This window comes from Schistocerca piceifrons, chromosome 3, assembly GCF_021461385.2.
Source record: "Schistocerca piceifrons isolate TAMUIC-IGC-003096 chromosome 3, iqSchPice1.1, whole genome shotgun sequence".
In the NCBI taxonomy this organism is placed as follows: Eukaryota; Metazoa; Arthropoda; class Insecta; order Orthoptera; family Acrididae; genus Schistocerca; species Schistocerca piceifrons.
The window spans coordinates 48360983-48374875 of record NC_060140.1 but is presented as its reverse complement, the minus strand read 5'-3'; positions in this window follow the sequence as shown (position 1 = coordinate 48374875).

Below are 13893 nucleotides of genomic sequence, written 5' to 3'. Positions count from 1 at the left end.
TCTAAAACTGGTGTCACTGGAAAGGTTGAAAACATAGACAGTAACAAGAGCCAATCTTCTTGTACTTATGCCGGCATTTTGCCTTTTGTATTTAATTCCGATGCAATTTCTGAGTTTAATCGTCAACAAGACGGTCCAAGGGATACAGTAAACCTGAAGTGAAGCATCGGAATCTAAAACTGGTCTCACAGGAAAGGTTCAAACTTAGACAGTGGGGAGAGTCAGTCTTCTTGCACTTAAGTCGGCATTGAGCCTTTTGTATTTAACTCCGATGTAATTTCTCTGTCTCATCGTCAATACGACGGTCCAAGGGATACAGTAAACCTGAAGTGAGCATCGGAATCTAAAACAGGTCTCACAGGAAATTTTCAAATCATAGGATCTAAGAAGAGTCAGTCTACTTGAACTTATGTCGGCATTGTGCCTTTTTATATTAAATTCCGGCGCAATTTCTATGTTTCATCGACAATAAGAAGGTCCAAGTGATACAGTAAACCTGAAGTGAAGCATCGGAATCTAAAACTGGTCTCACATTAAAGGTTCAAAATATCGAAGGTTATATGAGTCAATTTACTTGTACTTAAGTCAGCATTGTGCCCATTGTATTTAATTCCATTGCAATTTATGTGTTCCATCGTAAATAAGAAGGTCCAAGTGATACAGTAAACCTGAAGTGAAGCATCGGACTCTAAAACTGGTCTCACAGGAAAGGTTCTAACATAGACAGTAAGAAAAGTCAGTCTTCTTGTACTTAAGTCGGCATTGTGCATTTTTATATTTAATTCCGATGCAATTTCTGTGTTTCATCGACAATAAGATGGTCCAAGAGATACAGTAAACCTGAAGTGAATCATCGGAGTCTAAAACTGGTCTCACAGGAAAGGTTCAAACATAGACAGTAAGAAGAGTCAGTCCCCTTGTATTTAAGTCGGCATTGTGCCGTTTTTATTTAATTCCGATCCAATATCTGTGCCTCATCGTCAGTAAGGTGGTTCAAGGGATACAATAAACCTGACGTGAAGCATCGATATCTAAATCTGGTCTCACAGGAAAGGTTCAAACATACACAGTAAGAAGACTCAGTCTTCTTGTACTTAAGTCGCCATTGTGCCTTTTGGCTTTAATGCCGATGCTATTCCTGTGTTTCATCGTCATTAAGAAGGTCCAAGAAATACAGTAAACCTCAAGTGATGCATCGGAAGCTAATACTAGACTCTCAGGAAAGGTTCAAATCATAGACAGTAAGAAGAGTCAGTCCTCTTGTAATTAAGTCGGCCTTGTGCCTTTTGTATTGAATGCCTATGCAATTTGTGTGTTTCCTCGTCAAGATGAACGTCCAAGGTATACGGTGAACCTGAAGTGAAGCATCGGAATCTAATGCTGGTCTCACAGGAAAGGTTCAAAGCATAGCCTCTAAGAAGAGTCAGCCTACTTGTACTTAAGTCGGCATTGTGCCTTTTGTATTTAATTCCGATGCAATTTCGGTGTTTCATCGCCCAAAAGAATGTCCAGGGGTACAGTAAAACTGAAGTGAAGCATCGGAATCAAAAACTGGTTTCACAGGAAAGGTTTAAATCATAGACAGTAAGAAGTGTCAGTCTTCATGTACTTAAGTCGGTATTGTGCAAATTGTATTTAATTCTGTTGCAATATCTGTGTTTCATCGTAAATGAGAAGGTCCAAGGGATACAATATTCCTGAAATGAAGCATCGGAATCTAAAACTGGTCTCACAGGAAAGGCTCAAATCATAGAATGTAATAAGAGTCAGTCCTGTTATACTTCAGACAGCATTACGCCTATTGTACTTAATTCCCTATGCGATTTCTGTGTTTCGTCGTCAGTAAGAAGGTCCAAGGGATACAGTAAACCTGAAGTGTAGCATCGATATCTAAAACTGGTCTCACTGGAAAGGTTGAAAACATAGACAGTAAGAAGAGTCAATCGTCTTGTACTTGAGTCGGCATTGAGCCTTTTGTATTTAACTCCGATGTAATTTCTGTGCTTCATCGTCAATACGACGGTGCAAGGGATACAGTATACCTGAAGTGAAGCATCGGAATCTAAAACAGGTCTCACTGGAAAGGTTCAAATCATAGAATGTAAGAAGAGTCAGTCTACTTGAACTTATGTCGGCATTGTGACTTTTTATATATAATTCCGAAGCAATTTCTGTGTTTCATCGACAATAAGATAGTCCAAGAGATACAGTAAACCTGAAGTGAATCATCGGACTCTAAAACTGGTCACACAGGAAAGGTTCAAACATAGACAGTAAGAAGCGTCAGTCTTCTTGTACTTATGTCGGCATTGTGCCATTTCGTTTATAAATTCCGATGCAATTTCTGTCTTTCATCGTCAATAAGAAGGTCCAAGGGATACAGCAAACCTGAAGTGCAGCATCGGACTCTAATACTGGTCTCACAGGATAGGTTCAAACTTAGACAGTAAGAAGAGTCGGTCTTCTTGTACTTAAGTCGGCATTGTGCCTTTTGGATTTAATTCCGATGCTATTTCTGTATTTCATCGTCAATAAGAAGGTCCAAGGTATGCAGTAAATCCGAAGTGAACAATAGGAATCTATAACTGGTCTCACAGGAAAGGTTCAAATCATTGAAAGTAAGAAGCGCCAGTCTTCTTGTATTTATGTCGGCATTGTGAGTTTTGTATTTAATTCAGATGTAATATCTGTGTGTCTCGTTAATTCGAAGGTCCAAGGGATACAGTAAACCTGAAGTCAAGCAGCGATATGTAAAACTGGTCTCACAGGAATGGCTCAAATCATAGGATGTAAGAAGAGTCAGTCCTCTTGTACTTACGATGGCATTGTGCCTTTTGAATTTAATTCCGATGCAATTCCTGTGTTTCATCGTCAATAGGAAGGTCCAAGGGACACAGTAAATCTGAAGTGTAGCATCGGAATCCAAACCTGGTCTCACAGGAAAGGTTCAAATCATAGAATGTAAGGAAATTCAGTCTTCTTGTACTTAAGTCGGCATTGTGCCTTTTATATTTAATTCCGATGCCATTTCCGTGTTTCATCGTCAATAAGAAGGTCCAAGGGTACTGTAAACCTGAAGTGAAGCATCGGAATATAATACTCGTCTAACAGGAAAGGTTCAAAGCATAGCCACTAAAAGGAGTAAGCCTACTTGTACTTAAGTCGGCATTGTGCCTTTTTTATTTAATTTCGATGCTATTTCTGTGTTTCACCGTCAATAAGAAGGTCCAAGGGAAACAGTAAAACTGAAGTGAAGCATCGGAATCAAAAACTTGTCTCACAGGAAAGGGTTAAATCATAGACAGTAAGAAGAGTCAATCTTCATGTACTTAAGTCGGCATTGTGAACATTGTATTTAATTCTGTTGCAATTTCTGTGTTTCATCGTAAATGAGAAGGTCCAAGGGATACAATAAACCTGAAGTGGAGCATCGGAATCTAAAACTGTTCTCGCAGGAAAGGCTCAAATCACTGAATGTAAGAAGAGTCAGTCCTCTTGTACTTAAGTCGGCATTGTGCATTTTTATATTTAATTCCGATGCAATTTCTGTGTTTCATCGACAATAAGATGGTCCAAGAGATACAGTAAACCTGAAGTGAATCATCGGAGTCTCAAACTGGTCTCACAGGAAAGGTTCAAACATAGACAGTAAGAAGAGTCAGTCCCCTTGTATTTAAGTCGGCATTGTGCCGTTTTTATTTAATTCCGATCCAATATCTGTGCTTCATCGTCAGTAAGGTGGTCCAAGGGATACAATAAACCTGAAGTGAAGCATCGATATCTAAATCTGGTCTCACAGGAAAGGTTCAAACATACACAGTAAGAAGACTCAGTCTTCTTGTACTTAAGTCAGCATTGTGCCTATTGTATTTAATTCCGTTGCAATTTCTGTGTTCCATCGTAAATAAGAAGTTCCAAGGGATACAATAAATCTGAAGTGAAGCATCGGAATCCAAAACTGGTCTCGCACGGAAGGCTCAAATCATAGAATGTAAGAAGAGTCAGTCCTGTTGTACTTAAGACGGCATTATACCTTTTGTATTTAATTCCGATGCAAATTCTGTGTTTCATCGTCAGTAAGAAGGTCCAAGGGATACAGTAAACCTGAAGTGAAGTATCGATGTCTAAAACTGGTGTCACTGGAAAGGTTGAAAACATAGACAGTAAGAAGAGTCAATCTTCTTGTACTTAAGCCGGCATTGTGCCTTTTGTATTTAATTCCGATGTAATTTCTGAGTTTCATCGTCAATAAGAAGGACCAAGGGATATAGTAAACCTGAAGTGAAGCATCGGTATCTAAAACTGGTCTCACAGGAAAGGTTGAAAACGTAGACAGTGGGGAGAGTCAGTCTTCTTGTACTTAAGTCGGCATTGAGCCTTTTGTATTTAACTCCGACGCAATTTCTGTGTCTCATCGTCAATACGACGGTCCCACGGATACAGTAAACCTGTAGTGAAGCATCGGAATCTAAAACAGGTCTCACAGGAAGGGTTCAATTCATAGAATGTAAGAAGAGTCAGTCTACTTGAACTTATGTCGGCATTTGGCATCTTTATATTTAATTCCGATGCGATTTCTGTGTTTCATTGTCAGTAAGGAGGTCCAAGGAATACAGTAAATCTGAAGTGAAGCATCGATATCTAAAACTGGTGTCACTGGAAAGGTTGAAAACATAGACAGTAACAAGAGCCAATCTTCTTGTACTTATGCCGGCATTTTGCCTTTAGTATCTAATTCCGATGCAATTTCTGAGTTTAATCGTCAATAAGACGGTCCAAGGGATACAGTAAACCTGAAGTGAAGCATCGGAATCTAAAACTGGTCTCACAGGAAAGGTTCAAACTTAGACAGTGGGGAGAGTCAGTCTTCTTGCACTTAAGTCGGCATTGAGCCTTTTGTATTTAACTCCGATGTAATTTCTCTGTCTCATCGTCAATACGACGGTCCAAGGGATACAGTATACCTGAAGTGAGCATCGGAATCTAAAACAGGTCTCACAGGAAATTTTCAAATCATAGGATGTAAGAAGAGTCAGTCTACTTGTACTTAAGTCAGCATTGTGCCCATTGTATTTAATTCCATTGCAATTTATGTGTTCCATCGTAAATAAGAAGGTCCAAGTGATACAGTAAACCTGAAGTGAAGCATCGGACTCTAAAACTGGTCTCACAGGAAAGGTTCTAACATAGACAGTAAGAAAAGTCAGTCTTCTTGTACTTAAGTCGGCATTGTGCCATTTTGTTTATTAAATCCGATGCAATTTCTGTCTTTCATCGTCAATAAGAAGGTCCAAGTGATACAGTAGAACCGAAGTGAATCATCGGAATCTAAAACTGGTCTCACCGGAAAGGATCAAACATTGACAATAAGAACAGTCAGTCCTCTTGTACTTAAGTCGGCATTGTGCCGTTTGTATTTAATTCCGATCCAATATCTGTGTTTCATCGTCAGTAAGATGGTCAAAGGGATAAAGTTAAACCTGAAGTGAAGCATCGATATCTTAAACTGGTCTCACAGGCAAGGCTCAAATCATAGGATGTAAGAAGACGCAGTCCTCTTGTACTTATGCAGGCATTGTGCCTTTTGTACTTAATTCCGATGCAATTTCTATGTTTCAACGTCAGTAAGAACGTCGAAGGGATACAGTAAACCTGAAGTGAAGCATCGATATCTAAAACTGGTGTCACTGGAAAGGTTGAAAACATAGACAGTAACAAGAGCCAATCTTCTTGTACTTAAGCCGGCATTGTGCCTTTTGTATTTAATTCCGATGCAATTTCTGAGTTTCATCGTCAATAAGACGGTCCAAGGGATACAGTAAACCTGAACTGAAGCATCGGAATCTAAAACTGGTCTCACAGGAAAGGTTCAAACATAGACAGTGGGGAGAGTCAGTCTTCTTGCACTTAAGGCGGCATTGAGCTTTTTGTATTTAACTCCGATGCAATTTCTCTGTCTCATCGTCAATACGACGGTCCAAGGGATACAGTATACCTGAAGTGAAGCATCGGAATCTAAAACAGGTCTCACAGGAAAGGTTCAAATCATAGAATGTAAGAAGAGTCAGTCTACTTGAACTTATGTCGGCATTGTGCCTTTTTATATTTAATTCCGACGCAATTTCTGTGTTTCATCGACAATAAGAAGGTCCAAGAGATACAGTAAACCTGAAATGAAGCATCGGACTCTAAAACTTTTCTCACAGGAGAGTTTCAAGCATAGACAGTAAGAAGAGTCAGTCCTCTTGTACTTAAGTCGGCATTGTGCCATTTTGTTTATTAATTCCGATGCAATTTCTGTCTTTCATCGTCAATAAGAAGGTCCAAGGGATACAGTAAACCTGAAGTGAAGCATCGGGATCTAATACTGGTCTCACAGGAAAGGTTAAAAACACAGACAGTAGGAAGATTCAGCCTTTTGTACCTAAGTCGGCACTGTGCTTTTTGTATTTAATTCCGATGCAATTTCTGTGTTTCTTCGTCAATAAGAAGGTCCAAGGGATACAGTAAAACTGAAGTGAAGCATCGGAATCAAAAACTTGTCTCACAGGAAGAGGTTAAATCATAGACAGTAAGAAGAGTCAGTCTTCATGTACTTAAGTCGGCATTGCGCCCATTGTATTTAATTCTGTTGCAATTTCTGTGTTTCATCGTAAATGAGAAGGTCCAAGGGATACAATAAACCTGAAGTGAAGCATTGGAATCTAGAACTGGTCTCGCATTAAAGGCTCAAATCATTGAATTTAAGAAGAGTCAGTCCTCTTGTACTTAAGTCGGCATTGTGCATTTTTATGTTTAATTCCGATGCAATTTCTGTGTTTCATCGACAATAAGAAGGTCCAAGAGATACAGTAAACCTGAAGTGAAGCATCGGGCTCTAAAACTGGTGTCACAGGAAAGGTTCAAAACATAGACAGTAAGAAGAGCCAGTGTTCTTGTACTTAAGTCGGCATTGTGCATTTTGTATTTAGTTCCGATGCAACTTCTGTGTTTCATTGTCAATAAGACGGTCCAAGGAATACAGTTACCCTGAAATGAATCATCGGAGTCTAAAACTGGTCTCACAGGAAAGGTTCAAACACAGACAGTAAGAAGAGGCAGTCCTCTTGTACTTAAGCCGGCATTGTGGCTTTTGTACTTAATTCCGATGCAATTTCTATGTTTCATCGTCAGTAAGAAGATCCAAGGGATACAGTAAACCCGAAGTGAAACATCGGACTCTAAAACTGGTCTCACAGGAGAGGTTCAAATCATAGAATGTAAGAAGAGTCAGTCTACTTGTACTTATGACGGCATTGTGCCTTTGTATATTTAATTCCGACGCAATTTCTGTGTTTCATCGACAGTAAAAAGGTCCAAGAGATACAGTAAACCTGAAGTGATGCATCGGACTCTAAAACTGGTCTCACAGGAAAGGTTCAAGCATAGACAGTAAGAAGAGTCAGCCTTTTTGTACTTAAGTCGGCATTGTGATATTTTGTTTATTAATTCCGATGCAATTTCTGCCTTTCATCGCCAATAAGAAGGTCCAAGGGATACAGTAAACCTGAAGTGAAGCATCGGAATCTAATACTGGTCTCACAGGAAAGGTTCAAAACACAGACAGTAGGAAAAGTCAGTCTTCTTGTACCTAAGTCGGCACTGTGCTTATTGTATTTAATTCCGATGCAATTCCTTTGTTTCATCGTCAATAAGAAGGTCCAAGGGATACAGTAAACCTGAAGTGTAGCATTACGCCTTTTGCATTAATTTCCGTTGCAATTTGTTTCATCGTCAATAAGAAGGTCCAACGTGTACAGTAAATCTGAAGTAAAGCATCGGAATCTATACCTGGTCTCACAGGAAAGGTTCAAATCATAGAATGTACGGAGAGTCAGTCTTCTTGTACTTATGTCGGCAATGTGCCTTTTACATTTAATTCTGTTGCATTTTCCGTGATTCATTGCCAATAAGAAGGTGCAAGGGATACAATAAAGCTGAATTGATGCATCGGTATCTAAAACTGGTCTCACAGGAAAGGTTCAAATCATAGAATGTAAGAAGAGTCAGTCTACTTGAACTTATGGCGGCATTGTGCCTTTTCATATTTAATTCCGATGCAATTTTTGAGTTTCATCGTCAATAAGACGGTCCAAGGGTTACACTAAACCTGAAGTGAAGCATCGGAATCTAAAAATGGGCTCACAGGAAAGATTCAAAATTTAGACAGTAAGATGAGTAAGTATTCTTGTACTTAAGTCGGCATTGTGCCTTTTGTATTTAATTCCGATGCAATTTCTGTCTTTCATCGTCAATAAGATGGTCCAAGGGATACAGTAAAACTGAAGTGAATCATCGGAATCTAAAACTGGTCTCACAGGAAAGGATCAAACATAGACAATAAGAACAGTCAGTCCTTTTGTACTTAAGTCGGCATTGTGCCTTTTGTACTTAATTCCGATGCAATTTCTGTGTTTCATCGTCAGTAAGAAGGTCCAAGGGATACAGTAAACCTGAAGTGAAGCATCGATATCTAAAACTGGTGTCACTGGAAAGGTTGAAAACATAGACAGTAACAAGAGCCAATCTTCTTGTACTTAAGCCGGCATTGTGCCTTTTGTATTTAATTCCGATGCAATTTTTGAGTTTCATCGTCAATAATACGGTCCAAGGGATACACTAAACCTGAAGTGAAGCATCGGAATCTAAAAATGGTCTCACAGGAAAGGTTCAAAACATAGACAGTGAGGAGAGTCAGTCTTCTTGTACTTAAGTCGGCATTGAGCCTTTTGTATTTAACTCCGATGCAATTTCTGTGTCTCATCGTCAATACGACGGTCCAAGGGATACAGTATTCCTGAAGTGAAGCATCGGAATCTAAAACTGGTCTCACAGGAAAGGTTCAAACATAGACAGTAAGAAGAGTCAGTCTTCTTGTACTTAAATCGGCATTGTGCCATTTTGTTTATTAATTCCGATGCAATTTCTGTCATTCATCGTCAATAAGAAGGTCCAAGGGATACAGTAAACCTGAAGTGTAGCATCGGAATCTAAAACTGGGTCCACAGGAAAGGTTCAAAACGTAGACAGTAAGAAGAATCAGTCCTCTTGTACTTAAGCCGGCATTGTGCCTTTTGTACTTAATTCCGATGCAATTTCTGTGTTTCATCGTCAGTAAGAAGGTCCAAGGGATACAGTAAACCTGAAGTGAAGCATCGATATCTAAAAGATGGTCCAAGGGTTACAGTAAAACTGAAGTGAATCATCGGAATCTAAAACTGGTCTCACAGGAAAAGATCAAACACAGACAATAAGAACAGTCAGTCCTTTTGTACTTAAGTCGGCATTGTGCCGTTTGTATTTAATTCCGATCCAATATCTGTGTTTCACCGTCAGTAAAATGGTCCAAGGGATACAGTAAACCTGAAGTGAAGCATCGATATCTAAAACTGGTCTCACAGAAAGGTTCAAATCATAGAATGTAAGAAGAGTCAGTCCTCTTGTACGTAAGTCGGCCATGTGCCTTTTGTATTTAATTCTGATGCAATTTCTATGGTACATCGTCAATAAGAAGTTCCAAGGGAGACAGTAAACCTGAAGTGAACCATCGGAATCCAACACTGGACTGACAGGAATGGTTCAAAACATAGACAGTAAAAAGAGTCAGTCTTCTTGAGCTTAAGTCTGCTTTGTGCACTTTGTATTTAATTCCGATGCAATTTCTGTGTTTCATTGTCACTAAGAAGGTTCAAGGGATACAGAATACCTGAAGTGAAGCATCGGAATCTAAAACTGGTCTCACAGGAAAGGTTCAAATCATAGAATGTAAGAAGACTCAGTCTTCTTGTACTTAAGTCGGCATTGTGCGTTTTGTATTGATCTCCGATGCAATTTCTATGTTTTAGCGTCAATAAGAATGTCCAAGGGATACAGTAAACGTAAAGTGAAGCATCGGAATCTAAAACTGGTCTCGAGGGAAAAGTTCAAAACATAGACAGTAAGAAGAGTCAGTCTACTTGTACTTATGTCGGCATTGTGCCTTTCGTATTTAATTCCGATGCAATTTCTGTGTTTCATCGTCATTTGGAAGGTCCAAGAGATTCAGCAAACCTGAAGTGAAGCATCGGAATCTAAAACTGGTCTCACAGGAAAGGTTAAAACATAGATAGTAAGAGGAGTGAGTCTTCTTGTACTTAAGTCGCCATTGTGCCATTTTGTTTATAAATTACGATGCAATTTCTGTGTTTCATCGTCAATAAGAAACTCCAAGGGAAATAGTAAACTTGAAGTGAAGCATCGGATCTAAAACTGTTCTCACAGGAAGGGCACTAATCATAGATCGTAAGAAGAGTCAGTCCTCTTGCACTCAGGTCGGCATTGTGCCTTTTGTATTTAATTCCGATGCAATTTCTGTGTTTCGTCGTCACGACGAACGTCTAAGCGATACAGTAAATGTGAAGTGAAGCATCGGAATTTAGAACTGGTCTCACAGGAGAGGTTCAAAGCGTAGAGAGTAAGAAGAATCAGGCTTCTCGTAGTTAAGTTGGCATTGTGCCTTTGTATTTAATTCCGATGCAATTTCTGTGTTTCAACGTCAATACGATGGTCCAAGGGATACAGTAAACCCATAGTGAAGCTTCTGAATCTAAAAGTGGTCTCACAGGAAAAGTTCAAAACATAGACACTAAGAAGAATCAGTCTTCTTGTACTTAAGGATGCATTGTGACTTTTGTATTTAATTCCGATGCAATTTCTGTGTTTCATCGTCAATAACAAGGTCCAAGGAATACAGTAAACCTGAAGAGAAGCATCGGAATCTGAAACTGGTCTCACAGGAAAGGTTCAAAACATAGACAGTAAGAAGAGTCAGTCTTCTTGTACTTAAGACGGCATTGTGCCTTTTGTATTTAATTCCGAAGCAATTTCTGTGTTTCAGCGTCAATAAGGAAGTCCAAGGGATACAGTAAACCTGAAGTGAAGCATCGATATCTAAAACTGGTCTCACAGAAAGGTTCAAATCATAGAATGTAAGAAGAGTCAGTCCTCTTGTAGTTAAGTCGGCCATGTGCCTATTGTATTCAGTTCCGATGCAATTTCTGTGTAACATCGTCAATAAGGAGGCCCAAGGGATACAGTAAACCTGAAGTGAAGCATCTGATTCTAAAAGTGGTCTCACAGGAAAGGTTCAAAACATAGACTGTAAGATGAGTCAGTCTTCTTGGACTTAAAAATGCAATGTGCCTTTTGTATTTAATTCCGATGCATTTTTAGTGTTTCATCGTCAATAAGAAAAACCAAGGGATACAGTAAACCTGAAGTGACGCTTCATAATCTAAAACTAGTCTCACAGGAAAGGCTCAAATCATAGAACGTAAGAAGAGTCAGTCCTCTTGTACGTAAGTCGGCCATGTGCCTTTTGTATTTAATTCCGATGCAATTTCTATGGTACATCGTCAATAAGAAGTTCCAAGGGAAACAGTAAACCTGAAGTGAACCATCGGAATCCAACACTGGACTGACAGGAATGGTTCAAAGTTAGACAGTAAGAAGAGTCAGTCTTCTTGTACTGAAGTCAGCATTGTGTCTTTTGTATTTAATTCCGATGCAATTTCTGTGTTTCATCGACAATAAGACGGTCCTAGAGATACAGTAAATCTGAAGTGAAGCATCGGATCTAATACTGGTCTCACAGGAAAGGTTCAAAACGCAGACAGTAAGAAGAGCCAGTCTTCTTGAACTTAAGACTCATTGTGCCGTTTGTATTTAATTCCGATGTTATTTCTGTGTAACATCGTCAATAAGAAGGTCCAAGGGATACAGTAAACCTGAAGTGAAGCATCGATTTCTAAAACTGGTCTCACAGAAAGTTTCAAATCGTAGAATGTAAGAAGACTCAGTTCTCTTGTACTTAAGTCGGCCATGTGCCTTTTGTATTTAATTCCGATGCAATTTCTGTGTAACATCGTCAATAAGAAGGTCCAGGGGATACAGTAAACCTGAAGGGAAGCATCTGAATCTAAAAGTGGTCTCACAGGAAAGGTTCAAATCATAGACAGTAAGAAGAGTCAGTCTACTTGTACTTAAGTCGGCAGTGTACATTTGGAATTATTTCGGAGCAATTTCTGAGTTTCATCGTCAATAATAAGGTCCAAGGGATACAGTAAAACTGAAGTGAAGCATCGATATCTAAAACAGGTCTCACAGGAAAGGCTCAATTCATAGAACGTACGAAGAGTCAGTCCTCTTGTACTTAAGTCGGCCATGTGCCTTTTGTATTTAATTCCGATGCAATTTCTGTGTTACATCGTCAATAAGAAGGTCAAAGGGATAAAGTAAACCTGAAGTGAACCATCGGAACCCAACACTGGACTGACAGGAATGGTTCAAATCATAGACAGTAAGAAGAGTCAGTCTTCTTGAGCTTAAGTCTGCTTTGTGCCCTTTGTATTTTATTCCGATCCAATTTCTGTGTTTCATCGTCACTAAGAAGGTTCAAGGGATACAGTAATCCTGAAGTGAAGCATCGGAATATAAAACTGGTTCCTCAGGAAAGATCCAAAACATGGACATTAAGAAGAGTCTGTCTTCTTGTACTGAAGTTGGCATTGTGCCTTTTGTATTTAATTCCGAAGTAATTTCTCTGTTTCATCGTCAATAAGAACGTTGAAGAGATAGAGTAAACGTGAAGTGAAGCATCGATATCTACAACAGGTCTCACAGGAAAGGCCCAAACCTAGAATGTAAGAAGAGTCAGTCCTCTTGTAGTTAAGTCGGTCATGTGCCTTCTGTGTTTAATTCCGATGCAATTTCTGCGTTACATCGTCAATAAGAAGGTCCAAGGGGTACAGTAAACCTGAAGTGAACCATCGGAATCTAACACTGGACCCACAGGAATGGTTCAGAACAAAGACAGTAAGAAGAGCCAGTCTTCTTGAACTTAAGACTCATTGTGCCTTTTGTATTTAATTCCGATGTTATTTCTGGGTTTCATCGTCAATAGGAAGGTCCAAGGGATAGAGTAAACCTGAAGTGAAGCATCGGAATGTAGAACTGGTCTCACAGGAAAGGTTCAAACATAGACACTAAGAAGAGTCAGTCTTCTTGTACTGAAGTCGGCATTGTGCCTATTGTGTTTAATTGCGATACAACTTCAGTGTTTCATCGACAATAAGACTGTCCTAGGGATACAGTAAATCTGAAGTGAAGCATCGGAATCTAAAACTGGTCTCACAGGAAAGGTCAAAACATAGACAGTAGGAAGAGTCAGTAATCTTGTACTTAAGTCGGCATTGTGCCTTTTGTATTTATCTCCGATGAAATTTCTGTGTTTCTTCGTCAATATGACGGTCCAAGGGATACAGTATACCTGAAGTGAAGCATCGGAATCTAAAATTGGTCTCACAGGAGAGGTTCAAATCATAGAATGTTAGAAGAGTCAGTCTTCTTGTACTTAAGTCGGCATTCTGCGTTTTGTATTGAATACCGATTCAATTTCTGTGTTCCAGCGTCAACAAGAAGGTCCAAGGGATACAGTAAACGTAAAGTGAAGCATCGGAATCTAAAACTGGTCTTGAGGGAAAAGTTCAAAACATAGACAGTAAGAGAAGTCAGTCTACTTGAACTTATGTCGGTATTGTGCATTTTGTATTTAATTCTGATGCAATTTCTGTGTTTCATCTTCAATAAGAAGGTCCAAGAGATTCAGTAAGCCTAAAGTGAAGCATCGGAATCTAAAACTAGTCTCGCAGGAAATTTTCAAACATAGACAGTAAGAAGAGTGTGTCGTCTTGTACTTAAGTCGGCATTGTGCCATTTTGGTTATAAATTCCGATGCAATTTCTGTGTTTCATCGTCAATAAGAAGGTCCCAGGGAAATAGTAAACTTGAAGTGAAGCATCGGAATCTAAAACTGGT